Raw genomic sequence first — 12,320 nt, forward strand, 5'->3', positions numbered from 1 at the left:
AACACATTGCTGTACACTACTAACCCCAGCGATTTCTGAATATGTTGAAATGTATTTTTATCCTGTATAGAAGTCTGTTTTTGTCAGTGTGAAATAAAAAAAATTAAGACTGGTGAAATTCCACCCAACCAGAATGGGGGAAGAACAAAAGGAATCTTCAGTGTGATGTTAGCAAACAGAAGGCACCATCCACAGGTGGTCTCTGCAGTTACAGACTTGAAAATGTGATGAAGCCAAGATCTAAGTGCAAACATAGCAGGTAAAGGCAACGAAGGAAATGGGTGACCCAAGCAAAACTAGCAAATGCTGATGATGAACAGAATATGATTGTATAAATCCACACACTAACTCATCTGTGTCTTTTTCAAACTCAAACTTCGAAAAAGTCAAACCTACATGCACTTATTGTTTTAGATGTAGTGATAGTTTTCATATTCTGGTAGAAAAACACAGGAAGGTCATCTCTTGATTCTTTTTCATCAGGAACTGAGGAAAAGTATTTAGGGGAAAATGATGAATGTTGATTTAAATTTAAGATTTTGTTCTGAAGAATTCAGAAGTCCTTTAAAGTAGGCGGGACTTCTTGAAAGAACTACATAATTTTAAGTTCCTATTATCTTGCAAACATGAGATTTCTGATAAGATTCACCAGTCTACTTAAAGCAACCAAAGGCTAACCAAGTGCACTCATGCTCAACCCTGATGAAATCCTAGCAGCATATATATTACTGATGCAGGGTATAGAGCATTTGGTAACAGTTATTCATTACTATCAATCATTGCCTTTCACTTTTTAGCAACTGTGGATGGTATGTATTTTGTTAGAAAACATGAAAATACCAGTTTGCTCCCCCAGGAGTTGTTAATTTAAATAAACTCTATACATTCAAATGTCTATTGTGATAATGATTTAAGGAATCCAATTAAGCCTTTTTTTATAATTCAGCAAATTTTTTGTAACATAGAAAAAGATACTCAGGGGGCTGGGGATTTAGCTCAGCAGCAAAGCGCCTGCCTGGCAAGCGCAAGGTCGTGAGTTCAGTTCCTGGTACCGGAGAAAAACAAAAAAAAAAAAAAAAAAAAAAAGAAAAAGATACTCAGAATATACTGTTAACACAGAAATAAACATTTCAGTCTCACTAGTTTATTTCTCCAGGCTTCAGTTGTTCCATGTGTAGGAAGAAGAAAAAGTGGACAGTGACTGAAACTAGTTCTTATCTTTGTCTGTGAAGGAAGAGATCTCAAAATTACTAAACCAAAATAATCAAACAGTAACGTGGTGTATCTGGCTCTCTCATTCCTCTGGTAGAAAGTACTGTTTCATCCACCACGGGTGATCATTTCTCACTTATGCGGCACCTTCTTGGTTCTATCCACCCTCGTATTCTCGCCACAAGAATGGTAAGCAGAGAATCAATCAGTCAGCACTTTTGAAGCAGGGCTTAAAAGCTCTCTGCTTTTCATTCCTATGTCCCAAAAACCTTCAGCATTCATTTTTATCTCTGGAGCCAACACCAACTTCATACAGTAAACAGGGCCTATAAAGAAACAAACAGGATCCAGGTCACCACCTTCCTATTGTGGTGATGCCTACAATGTGCCACTGAGGTGGGTAAGGGGCTGGAAGTATGAGTTTCCTAACTAAGAATCAAGAGAAGATGCTTCTTTCTCTATCTCCTGAGAATAATGAGATCCCAAACATAGCCAGTGAGGACAGCATATGCACAAAGCTCTGTAAGTAATAGAACTGCCAGTAACACAAGCATAACACTCAGTAATATTGATGGGTTGTAGTTATTATTCAAGGGAGAATGCCTATGAAAATATGAGAACATTGCTTATAAATCTGAAAATAGAGGTGGCATGGTAGATTATGAATCTGCAACCACATGGGGACTGCACAGGAAATAGACAGGTAAGAATAAGGCTTTGCTATAGTGCTTACTGTTCAGCAGAGGGTCCACTGCGCACAGAACACAGTGCCCTGAGCCGGGAAGTGCATGGTGCACATACAGGAGGAAAACAATCCAGACAGGTTCTCAGAGAATCTTTCTCTACTGTGACTCTTCACTAACACACTGCCCAACTTGAGAGCCAGCCTCCACCCTCTTCTCTTTCTATTTCATATCTTCTCAGTCTCATCCGTTCAAGCCCAGCTTCAATCAGTAGGACACATGACAATCATTGGCCGGCCAGGATGTATCTCCAAAACAAATCTGCTCCCCCATTGCATAGACCTTGTTTGTTCACTCAGCTCACACCTCCTTTAGTTTTTGAAATTGTCTGATTTTGTTCTAACTCTCTTCCTGAGACAGAACTTTCTGCTTTCAACCATGGTTGCCAATTCAAGTTCACACTCTACTCATTTTATACCTGCTCTAGGCAGAACCATTGAGAGACTTAAAAAATAATTTTTCAATTTCACTTTGGCATGTTGTTATGGTTTGTGTCTGGGTGTCCCCCCAAAGCCTCATGCGCTCATGGGGCAGGCTTTTAGAGTTTGATTGATTATGGGTGTGAGAGCTACACCCAACCTGGGGTGGATAGTTTGCATATGTAAGGGAGAGAAAGAGGGTGCTTCTGGCCATTTCCTCCCTTGTGTGTGTGCTTGTTGCTTTGCTGTGTTCTGCCGCCATGAGCTGTAGTTCTCTGCCATGTGCCACTCTGCCTTGTAATCTGCCAAGTATAGACTGAAACCTCCACAAACTGTAAGCAAAATAAACCTTTCCTTCCTTAATTTTGGGCATCCAGGTATTCTGTCCCAGCAACAAGAGAAAAGTAACTAAGACACATGTTCACTGCTGGGGTTAAGTGGACCGAAGATTTCTTTCACACACCTTTGTTGATCTGGAATCCAACAATTAACTCAGTGCTATAACTCAAGGCAGATAACTCCAAGGCCCTAAAATAGTGAGCAAGCAATACTGGGAGAACGGAGTACTCAAATACAGTAATTATACAATTTTACATTCACATTTACTTATCTAATACAGTGATAGTATGAAGGAAAAAGTGACACTGTCTCAATAGTAAAGCACAGAGCTAACACTTTTTCTGTGTGAATTTTTTAAACCTTTCACATTATGCTCTTAAAACTACTGTTGTTCTATATTTATGTATCTTGGTGTTTCCACATCAAAGCTGGCACAACGTTATATGTCCACAGGTGATGTAATATTTCCCCAACTGCTAGTGCCTCAGTCAAAGATACTAGTATCTTTTGCTTAAAGAACTAATGACCCATCAGAACAAAGAGTTTCAATGCCAACACCCTGGTATTGTCCACTGGGTTTCTAAAGGGAGGGCAGTGAGGCTGGAGGACAGAGTAGGGCAGAACCCCATTTTTCCTTCTTATGATCGGAATTTTTGAGGAGTAAGGAATTTTGATCAGGTACCATCATTAAGAACTCCACTGCCTTGCAAATACAATCTGTGAAGTTTGACTTTAAGCTGAGCTCTCTTACTGCTCCCTGGTAACAAGATATTCCTTTGTCCCTAGGCCTCAGTGGTGGGTAAAAATAAAAGGAAAGCATAGTCTGAAACTTCCCTGCACAGGAAAGTTGCTTTCTCCATTTTGCCCTATTCCAATAAGAGGAGGGTCAGGCAGATTCTCTAATCTAAGGGATCAAGGAGGTATTAAAAACATTCCCTTCTGGCAAGAAATAACCAATTAAATGCAATGTTGGTAGCATATAGGCTACCTCTCCAGTCCCCAGCCCTTGGCATTCCATCTCTGGCTCCCAGATCTCCTTATTTAACACCTTTATGTTTATGTGGTCCACAGGTTGATACCCAGCAGGTTGAATGAATGAATTTCAGGTTGCTGATGAATTTCTGCAAATTGCTGATGTTGAAATTCTGTGAGGAAGCAATTCTCACAAGTTAGAACTGACAGGTGGTTGTGGTGCTGGACCCCCTGTTCTGCTCCACTGAGGGCCAAATATGGCAGCTGGAAAATCATACTGCTGTGGGGGGCACATAGATTTGGTGAAGTGACCTAGAGAGGTAGGTGATGGTGCAGAGATGGGGACTGAGCCACCCAGGTTCAAAGTCATGGAGATGCACAGCTGCCCAGTTGCAGAGAACTTTCTTTTTTTTTTTTTTTCTCCGGTACTGGGAACCTAACTCACGACGTTGTGCTTGCCAGGCAGGCGCTTTTGCCGCTGAGCTAAATCCCCAGCCCCACAGAAACTTTCTTGCCACTCCAGGGCCCTCATAATTCATGTGTCCTTTACTTCCTGAAAGATTCCTGGTGCTTTGGACCCAGCTGTCCACCTTCTTATGCAGGTCATCTGTGAACATGCACTTCCTGCTGAACATTATGGAAGGAGGTTGAAATTGGACAGTGTCTTGGTTACTATTCTCTCGTTGCTGAGACAAAATACCTAAAAATTAAGGAAGGAAAGGTTCATTTAGCTCACAGTTTGTGGAAGTCTCAGTCCATACTCAGCGGGCTCCAAGGCAGAGTGGCACATGGCAGAGGGGCAGCAGTTCATGGTGGGGAAAGACAGCAAAAGTAACAAGAGCAAAAGAGAGGAGCAGTGGAGAGCAAGCCTCTTTCCCTCCATTACATTGTATTCAAATTACCCACTGTAGGGACCGCCTAGCACTCACACTCAAAAATCCCAGCATTGGACAATCAATCATAAACTCCAGAAGCCCACCCGATGACTGCATAAGGCTTTATGGGGACACCCAGACACAAAACATAACATTCTGTCCCTGGCCCCCCAAAGAACCATATACATCCCTTTGTATAAAAGACATTTTAGTCCATCTCTAAGAGTTGCCAAAGTCCTAACAGTTTCAGCATTGCTGAAGAGTCTAAGTTCCAAATCTCCTCTGAGATTTAAGGCAAACTCTTAGCTGTGAGCCCCTGTACAAGTGGAAAGTTAAATACTTCCAACATTCAATGGCACAAGATATTACCATCCCAAACAGTGTAAACAGGAGGATCCAAAACATTGGGAAAAAAGCTAGTCCAAAATCCAAAGCAAGTATTAAGTCCTATAGTTCCACATGCAACATCTGAAGCAATCGTTGGTAAATTATGAGTTCCAAAGGGCTTGCCTGACACCTTCACTGTGGCACTACTGGTGGTTGTACTCCTAGGACTTCTTTCTTGCACCTGCTTTGCTCCTTCTTTGAAGCTTTCCTCAGACAATCCATGTTCTGGCTTTCCCAACCTTCGGAGGTCTCCACCACACTTTAGGTTTCTCACTCATAGGTTAACACTGTCTTTTCAGGGGCACACTGCCTGGCCACCCAAGGTCTTGTGAAATATAAATGGATGCCTTCTTAACCTCAGAACTCTTGCATTGTGTATGCAGCTAAAACCAGTGCCACATGGATGATACCAAGTTCTGCTGCCAACTGGAGCAGTAGCTGGGCTTTTCTCTTTCTTGGCTGTAGAGGTTAAATGCCTGGATCACTGAGCCCTCTGAACCTGATTCTGCAGAACAAATTCTCTGTGCCACCATCATTCTGGGATATGGTGCTCTGTGGCTTTCTCCTCAAGGCAAAGACTTTCATCTTTACAGGTTTGAGGCTGCAAAGAGTGGAGACTTGCTGCTTCTTGTGATGTCCTCAGGCCATCTTTTATATTGTACTATTTCTTCTGAGCAATCTAGATCTCCTCAGCTCAATCTTTACAATCCACAGCTTTACTGGAATTTTCTTCCTGGCCAAACTCACAACGTTTTAAATCATCCTGCTGGGCTCTTCGTTCTTGATTCTCAACCTAAATCTGGCTAAAAGCCCCCGACAAGAGCAATGCCACTGCCCCAACATTCAATTGCCTTGAAATTTCTTTTGCCAGATTAATCAGTCCACCACCCTTAATCTCAGTCTCAAGCAAAGTCTCTGGACATGAGCAGAATACAGACAAATTTTGTGCAAAGCCATACACATATCATCTGGATTTCAAAAACCAGTGCAGTCCTTCTTCCCAGCAGAAATCTCCCAAAACCTGTCTTTAGTGGCAGGATTTCTATCAAACCTCTGGTCTTCAGAGCACTGACCAGAATCTCCCATACAGAATAGTCAAAGGTACTGCAGCACTTCTCTTTCAGGTGAAATCTCTGAACATTTCCAAACAAGCCATTTCCAAAGGCTCTTGAACCATATGGTCAAGTATAGTCACAGCAATGACTCCACTCCTAGTACCAAATTCTGCCTTGGTTACTTTTCTCTCATTGCTGAGACAAAATACTTAACTCACAGAATTAAGGAAGGAAAGGTTTATTTAGCTCACAGTTTGTGGAGGTTTCAGTCCACTACTAGAAACAGTGCTCCTGGACGTGGAAGCCTGAACTGGCAGGAATATTGTAGGCACTGAGACAACCCTAGGTGCAGTGAGATCTGACCCCACACTGGAGAGTATGGGTGACTTGGACCTACATAGTTCCAGATGACCATTGAAGTTACCGCACTGGTGCTGGTGGCAACTCAAACAATGTCTTTTTCATTGGGAACTATAACCCCAGGGTGTATTCCTGATGTGGAAATGTCTTTAAGAGGCCTGCTTGAGGGACTAATGTGGAAGGTGTGGGCGCTGCAGTGGCCGGAGGTCCTCCAGCAGCACTACCAAAGAAAAGAGGAAATCTTGGTCCCATCTTGACTAAAGTTTGGAGGTGCTGCACTGGGTCCTTCAGGCATCTCAACATTTCTGAGTTCAGAGAATGTCTGCTGGAAACAGGGCCGAGGCCAAGTGAGACAAGTTCGCTCCAGGGCCGTGAGATGTGGAGGCAGCAACTGTGTCTGATATTTCACTGGTGAGAACTTTTGATTCTCATAATCCACTTCCTAGCACAGGACTGACTATAAAGCTCCTTCTGGCTGCATGAACAACCTGAGTTAAAGAACTAGCAGGAACACCTGTTTGTTGTGGCATGGAAGATGCAGGAATTGGTTGTTTGAATTCTCTTTCAATTTCCGAGCACCTGAAAAGCCATAGTCTCCCCTTCCCTGTGGACTCTCCAGTCACCCTCTGGCTCCACGCTGACATCCTCACTGAGCGTTTCCTCAGCTTTTTCCGTAAGTTCCTATATTTGATCCACAAACAATGCTTTATTGCTAGAAAAAAGGTACTGTTCACCATGACTGCTCCTACCTCCTCAGGGTGTGGCCACCCCGGTCAAACTTGAATGTAACCATCTCCCAGTTACTTTTGTTGTTCTCTCTTTCATACCTTCCACTGGATGATGGGGCATTTTCATTGCCATCCTTCAAACCTGAAGCAACATCTGAATAAACACTGTCAATAGAGGAAACCAAAGTGACAGGGTGGATAGGCAGTGGCTGCGCTACTGGAATCGGCCCTGAGGCAGCAACCTGAGAGTCTGCCTGAATAATCCCCACAGCTGCTTGCTGGGAGTGGGTAGTGAGGGGCATGTGCTAAGCTCACTGTGGGTTTGGACCCTTGAGCCAGTCCCTTGTGCTGCCCAGAGGAACCAGAAGATTTGATTTCACATCAGGTTGCTCCACTGTAGAAAAGTAACCCGGTGTAGCCAATGCTTCTGTTGGCACAGGAGGGGCTAGAACTGTGGAATGTATGTAAACAGAAGCCATGTTGGAAGAGGGAGCAATATTTGAACCTTCTGGGTATTGCGGTGGGAGTCAAGGTGGGAAGCCCTGGTCTGGAACATCTCCAAAGGGAAGTGGAGGCTCAGCAGCTTGTGCGAGGTTGGCTGGTATTCCCATGAACTGAACTTCGGTTGTAGGAGCTGCAGGCGAACTTGAGTTGGCAGCGGAGTTACAGGCTGCGGAAGAGTCGAAGCTGAGTGGGAACCGTATCGGAGGCCCCTGGGACTGCAGCTGATGTAGCAGATGAAGCCACGGTGAGCAGAGGCCGATTAAGGCCCACTGCGACATGAGGAGTCGACGTGGGAATCCGAGAGGCTGCGTAGTGTGGGGGCAGAGAAGTGGGACGTGGCTGTCACAAGGGAGAAAAGGAGCACCAGAGTGGATGGGAACGACTGAGGGTTGGGTCACAATGGAGACCTGAGACTGCTGTGGACAGTCGTCCTGGACGGAAGAATGAATGGTGTTTTCCTGCTGACATTGAGGTAAGACCCTCGGAGCTGGAGGCTGAGGGATGAAGTCTTAAGAAGGCCTGGGAAGACTTGGATTAAACAGTCATAGTACTTCTACATGGGAGAAAATTATTTTTGCCACTCAGACTTAAGAAATGCTTCAAATTGGCCTGTGTTTTGACCTGATATTTTAAATTTATTTTTTTTTGCCACCTCAGTGTTTTGAAGATATGATTATACGTTGTTCCTTTAATAAGATGACATCTTTCTAAACAAAACACCTAGAAATTTTTGATTCTATGCAGCTTGATGGTCCGAAACTCCGAGCTGCATATGTGTGGATTCACGGCTCATTAGCTCACTCTTTCACTAAACCTAGCATGGTTTAAAGCATGCTTTTTTTTTTAAGATAATTAATATATGTTTGCAATGCATAGTGATTACCTTCTACTTAGGGGATATATATCACATCTTAATTATTTTTGATTAGCTTTTGGGAGAGAGAAATGCTATTTTACAAAAGATCATGGGTATAAACACCAAACAGAAGCGACTTCAATGACTCAGCCTTCATTTTAGTAGCTGTGGAAAGGCAGGGAGCACATTACAGGTCTGAGGATCGCTACCTTTTTCTCAAACATACCCCAGTATTTTTCAACCATAGTAGCAAGTACCCTACTGTGAAACTGGAGCATAAAACAGGCAAATTACAAATTTGAGTTTTCTTCATTTCTATTTCTAGATTCTTGGTCTCATTCTTCAAACGTTACTCGGTCATTGTTTGCTGATGATGTCAAGAATTTCACAAGAGTTACATTTGCAGTGGGTTCTTGTTGATGCCTCCTTTTACTCTTCCTTTTATGTTAGCTTGTTATTAGCACCAACATTATATTTCCAGTGCGCACCTATTGATTTTTACACAAGGAAAATATTTAGGACAATCATTCTCCGATTTTTGACAGTTATTCAACTTGTTTCAAATGATTTGCACCTTTTTACTTCTGAGGGCAGAGACTCAGGAAACAGATAAAATCTGGTAGAAATATTTTCGCCATCAAAAGTTATCGAATAAGAAACTCAGTGGTCTTAATTTTTATTTTACTTAGCCATCTCTTTCTACCAAGCTTTATGCAAAATAAGATTGAAGCTAGTACAAAAATGGCAATATCCTAACCCAGCCTCTAACAGAGAAATCGATCAGTTTAACCTACAGAGATAATGATACATTAGCTTCTTAGAAACAAGAACAAAAGGAAGCATCTTTCTATGTCAGTTATGAAGAATGAAAATAATTAAGGAGCAAAAGAACTACAGAGATGTAATTATGAGGCTAGATGGAACTATTTGACCAATAATCAGCCTTAATAAAAAGGAACCTATGAAAGAAGGATTAAGAAAGTTAGATGACACTTTGAACATCTGCGGTAGACCTAATTAACTCCAGAAAAGAAAGAGAAGACATCACACAAGTACACACATTTACACAAATGTAGTAATTGAAGTGGGAAGAGGAAAATGGGAAGGGAAAAGAGGAAATGTCTAAAGCAATCTGCATGAAGTAGCCATGAATGTCTTAGAAAGCTGATTTTATAAACAACCTATTTCAATAGCTCATTAGTAATTGTTCGTATCCTATTAGAATCTCTCCCATGAGTGAAGCACTACAGCCTTAATCAATAAAATTATGTTTTTATTAATCTGTAGAGTAGCTGCAGGATCAGCTTCTTGTGCTATCAATGGTGTATTCAAAGACACAGAAACCTTAGCTTTAGTGATTTTACATACACACACACACACAAGATGGACTAAGTTTGTACACGTGACTCTTAGAGGACATAGAGGTAGACATTGTGAAGAGAGGAAGGAGTCCCAAAGATTTAAAGCCAAGTTCTGAGGTCTTACCAGTGTGGAATTTTTTTTTTTTTTTGGTTTTTCTCTGGTACCGGGAACCGAACTCACAACCTTGCGCTTGCCAGGCAGGCGCTACCAGTGTGGATTTTTATAACTTTGATGTAAAGGCAAATCACATCTTTGATATTTATTGCAAATCAAATGAAAGTAAAGCCACAGCAGAAACACGCTCTTCAGAAATGCCTCCTTGTACATAAGGAGGGCCTTATCTAGGACCAAGTGATGGCTTGATTTAATTGTATTAGCAAATATCAAAAGAGGCAAAATAGTTACAAAGGGAGGAGTAAGTGTTTGCTCTGGGGTAAAGTTATCTGAAGTGTTATGGAGTAGAATTTGGAGAATATTTCTTAAAGAGATAGAATACTGAATATTTTTCATTTCAGCAAGAGGCTTTTATAATCTAGATTTTTAATCCAGTCATTATCTAAGAGGCACATTAGTATGGAAAAAGAATCAACAAGATTACAAGGTCATGAGTTCGGTTCCCGGTACCGGAGAAAAACCAAAAAAAAAAACAAAAAAAAAACCAAGATGATAAAAGGCTTAATTGACCACTTTCCTAAACATTTCTTTCTATTCTCTTTTATAAAGGTTGAAGATAATAGTAATGAAAGTTTGTCTCCTTGCAATGGTACAGAAAGTTAAACTGTAACTTTTTCATTCATATCCCTAAAATAACACAGAGAAAGAAAAAAATTAGTTATGGTATTTAATTATTAGAATCTACACTCAAGAGTAAAGGGCAACTGGGATGTGGGAAAAGAGAAGGGAAAGAAGGAGAAATTTTGTATGTGTGTATACACAGGATAGTTACCATAGTAGAACTTCCTTCAGCAAAGAAAGAAACTGTCAATGAGTCCTTGATTGATCAGTATTGCATGTCTGTATCTGTTTTCATGAGAAACCACTTAAGATATCAATATGTAATACAACAAGCATTGTTAATTTCCTACCACTTTGTCTGTAACTCTGTGTGGTCTGTACTGTTCTTTTGCTATTTTGTAAAAGGTTGTCTGTCTGTTAATGTTTCCCCCTTTTATTTTTAAAATAAAAAAAAGTAAAATGAAAAAAAAAGAAGATTCTACACTAGTAAAAAATTACTCATGTGTGGGGAAAAGTATGAGCTGGAACAATTTAAGAAAATGCAACGCACTCAGCCAAAACTTTTACTAAGGAAAACCTGGCAAGTACAATCCCTTCTTAATGTAGCGGCAGAGATGAGATTGATAGATGGAAATTCAACTGCTTTCATACAAAGATGTATTTTATAAATCCAAGAATGGAGGCTGACTGAAATATCGTATCCAGTCCACTCTTTAAGGGAGCTATCAATTGTAAAAGCTAAGCACCCAGAAGAATAGCGCGGAGCAGGCTGAGGATTATAATGGGAAGTGCATAAAAAGCCCTCCTTTCCTCAAGGCACCATACTGACATGACTACCTTTGATATTTTCTGAGGAAGCAGAATTGTATAATGTACCAGTCTCCTAGTAATTTAAGACTTCCGAAAGCCTAGAAAGATTAGAATAACATTAAGAAACACAACATTCAGTCAGAGCTGTCATAAATGTGCTTCATTGAAGCTGAAAATGCCCATGAATTGGAGTTAGAAGCTATTTTACCAAACTTTTCTTATTTTAAAGAGAAAAAAAATCAACAAAAAATGCAGAATTTCAAAAGAAGATGATGGGAAATTAACAATGGTCATTATATTGCATGTTGTTATCTGCGAAGTAATTGCTCAGATTATCAGATATAGGCATGCAAAATTGAGCAATTGGTATAATCGCTAAATACTCCTTTCAGTGAATTAATAGAAATTAGTAGTACAATTATCTTAGCTATCTTAGTATGTAAATTTTTTCTTCCTTTTTTCTCTTTACTTAAGTCAGCCTATTCTTTGAAAATTAGGAAGTACTGTGGCAATTATCACAATGCTTGAATTTTGGCATCTTGCATTATTAGTATTAGATGGAAGTTCTGGGTTCTAAGTGATACCTCTCCCTTTCTGTCCACATGCTCTGGTTATCAAAACTGTGGTTGAGTTTCTACAAGACTTTAATCAGTAGGGAAATATTACTCTCAAGAGGAAATCAACTTTATGGCAGATGTCACAAAAAATTACTCTCATGTGTCAAATTAGGAGTATTTCTTTTTTGTATTAAAATATGAAAGCTGTGTGTGTGTGTGTGTGTGTGTGGCCAATTTTGCCTCTTCTGCTCTTTTTTTAATATTCATTTTTTTGCACTTTGATATGACAAATATATGTAATATTACTCTTCCAGCCTATGACTCATTTGCGACTTTATTCATTGGATGCCATGAGTTCCGAGGGAGTAATTGCATATTATTTTCATCACCTCCAGAGGTGGCCTTC

At 40.7% G+C, this 12,320-nt stretch overlaps 1 pseudogene; it reads right to left on the bottom strand.

The window, feature by feature from the left end:
• Window positions 1–370: 370 nt before the first annotated feature.
• Window positions 371–8,695, bottom strand: LOC102018749 (annotated as a pseudogene).
• Between the last annotated feature and the right edge of the window lie 3,625 nt (window positions 8,696–12,320).

Source organism: Chinchilla lanigera, unplaced genomic scaffold (genome assembly GCF_000276665.1).
Source record: "Chinchilla lanigera isolate Chin_1 unplaced genomic scaffold, ChiLan1.0 scaffold00026, whole genome shotgun sequence".
NCBI classification, from domain to species: Eukaryota; Metazoa; Chordata; class Mammalia; order Rodentia; family Chinchillidae; genus Chinchilla; species Chinchilla lanigera.